The sequence below is a fragment of the Macaca mulatta genome, chromosome 2 (assembly GCF_049350105.2).
Source record: "Macaca mulatta isolate MMU2019108-1 chromosome 2, T2T-MMU8v2.0, whole genome shotgun sequence".
In the NCBI taxonomy this organism is placed as follows: Eukaryota; Metazoa; Chordata; class Mammalia; order Primates; family Cercopithecidae; genus Macaca; species Macaca mulatta.
Window position 1 is genome coordinate 39,211,502 of NC_133407.1, and position 2,874 is coordinate 39,214,375.

Sequence of the window (2,874 nt, forward strand, 5' to 3'; positions counted from 1 at the left end):
GGCAAATACTTCTTTTTTTTTTTTTTTTTTTTTTTTTTTGAGACGGAGTCTCGCTCTGTCGCCCCGGGCTGGAGTACAGTGGCCGGATCTCAGCTCACTGCAAGCTCCGCCTCCCGGGTTTACGCCATTCTCCTGCCTCAGCCTCCGGAGTAGCTGGGACCACAGGCGCCCGTCACCGCGCCCGGCTAGTTTTTTGTATTTTTTTAGTAGAGACGGGGTTTCACTGTGTTAGCCAGGATGGTCTCGATCTCCTGACCTCGTGATCCGCCAGTCTCGGCCTCCCAAAGTGCTGGGATTACAGGCTTGAGCCACCGCGCCCGGCCTGAAAATACTTGTTTTTCTTATTGTCTGTATACCCATTTTGAATTAAAGCTTCCCTCTTCTGTTCTCCAATATTGCCAAGTGCTTACCTTTTTTTCTTTTTTGAAGGCAGTTTTATAACTTTATTTGATGTATTTGACGATCAGCGATTAGTTCTCATCCATGTTGACAGTCTATAGATTTTTGAAGGTGATAACAGGTACATAGGTAACCAAAGTATAGAAATTATTCGGTAAATCTTCACCCTCATTACGTTTTCTGGACAACAGCACACAGATTCAGTATGGGACATTCCTTGTTCCTTTGACCCAGACAGCTTTGTTGAGCCTGGTATCAATGCGCACATCTGGAGTTCCCGTCTCCTTCATGGCAAATTTCTGAATCTCTTTGAGTGCCCTAGGGGCACACTTCTGGAAGCCCACTCCATAGATGCGGTTGTGAATGTCGATGGTGTATGCTCAGGTCACTACCTCTTTGATGGCAGAACGGCCCTTTTTCTTCTCGCCACCCTTCTTTGCGGAAGCCATTCTGCCGGGTCCAAGTTGATAAAAAGCATGCTTAACTCTTTTGTTGCACTACCACACTATGTTGCAGTTGTTGGTTTAGCCCTGTTTCCTCCGCTTTATATTTCTATAACTCTTAGAAGGTCAGAGTTTTCTCCCTCTTTGCCTCTTATCCTCATTGCTTAGCATAAGGTCTGACATATAATAGGAATTCAATAATTGTTAAAATGATTAGTGTGACAATATAAGTAAAGTCACTAGTATAGTGTGTGGTGCACAATAGGCATGGAAAAATGTTTGTGGTCCCAGCTACCTAGAAGGCTGAGGTGGGAGGATTGCTTGAGCCTGGGAGGAGGAGGTTGTGGTGAGCTGACATAGCACCACTACACTCCAACCCGGGTGAGAGTGAGACCCTGCCTCAAAAACAAAGCAAAAGCCACAAATGCTTAATCTACTGTCATTGTGGAAACCAATAAATCTAATTAACCACGATCTATGGGAAAGTGAAAATAGCATAATCTAAACTCATGAAAAATCTTCAGAGATTGGCCAGAGTAGTACTTCTTTATAGGGAGCAGTAAACCACATGAAATTAAACTGAGATCTAATTCAGACTGATACTTCTGTTCTTTCCTGATCATTCCTTTCTGACCATTACCAAACTTCCTCTTCCATCCTGGGCTCTTAGCTGTGGTCATAGCTCTCCCCTCCTCAGTCCTAGAGCTCCCAAGAACCACTTCCCTTCCCCCTTCAAGCAATTCCTGCTGATATATTTTCCATAACGTTTTCCAAATCAATGTATCTCTCCATTGATTTAATCCAAAAACATGTATTTAGCAAGTCAAGCACTCATTTATTTTACACCTCAAATATTAAAATTGTTTTTATCTTCTTCATCTCTAACTCCAGCCTTAACAAAGCAGCTTGCTTTATTGGTCATCTACCTAAGATAGCGCCAAACACATTAAGGGACCCACTAAATGTTACTGTTTTTATTCCCCAAGACACTTTCAACACTATTCAAATGCCTATTAAGTTTGTCCATTCATTTATGCAACCAACGTTTATTGCCAGTTATATGCCAGGCATTCAGAATACAAAAATGAATAATTCAACAGTTTCTAGCCCTCAAAGAGTTCACAGTCTAGTTGGGGTGGCAGCTATGTACACGGCTAATTTATAATTCAGAGTAGTAAGGATTTGGGGATCTACTTGACACAAATCTAAAATGTCTTAGCAGATATTTCTGTTACAATATGAGTTAAACAAGCTTGTGTGGACTTTCTTGAGAAAAATAACTACAATTATTCATGGCATTGTTTCTAAGGGAAAATGTGTTCTGCATTCCAAACAGTCAATTTAAAATTGAATTTTTGGAATACAGCCTATTTTTCCCTGGGGGTTGTCTATTTCTCATTATCTAAGAATCCCTCTCTGTCTTAGGACAGTTTTCATACACAACTCCCACCTGTTTTACATAGCCTATGGTACTACCTGCAGGTTGCATAGTTTCATTGTCACCACCTTCCTCACCAGGGCTCTGCACTACATGTTTAAGATAGTCCTCTGGTCAAGCAGGTTGAGTTAAGCAGGTAGGACTAAAGAAGCCCTAAATTTGACTGTTTTAACATTTCACCATTAGAGAAGGTAGTGAGAAAGAGTCCATCAAGTGAGTGATGAAAAGTTTGGTATTGCTGCTATGTCTAAAGGAGAGAGGGAATTGATTAAGGACATTAAAAAAGATAACTCATGCCTGTAATCCCAGCACTTTGGGAGGCCAAGGCGGGCGGATCACAAGGTCAGGAAATCAAGACCATCCTGGCTAACACGGTGAAACCCCGTCTCTACTAAAAATACAAAAAAAATTAGCCGGATGTGGTGGCAGGCGCCTGTAGTCCCAGCTACTTGGGAGGCTGAGGCAGAAGAATGGCGTGAACCCGGGAGCCAAGATTGTGCCACTGCACTCCACTCTGGGTGATAGAGCGAGACTCCCTCTCAGGGAAAAAAAAAAAAGATCGCAGGAGTGTTTTTAAAAGGGTACATCTCTAAG

At 42.3% G+C, this 2,874-nt stretch overlaps 1 pseudogene; it reads right to left on the bottom strand.

Annotated features, from left to right (window-relative positions):
• Positions 1 to 470: 470 nt before the first annotated feature.
• On the bottom strand, positions 471 to 874 carry LOC114676129 (large ribosomal subunit protein eL31 pseudogene; annotated as a pseudogene).
• Positions 875 to 2,874: the final 2,000 nt, after the last annotated feature.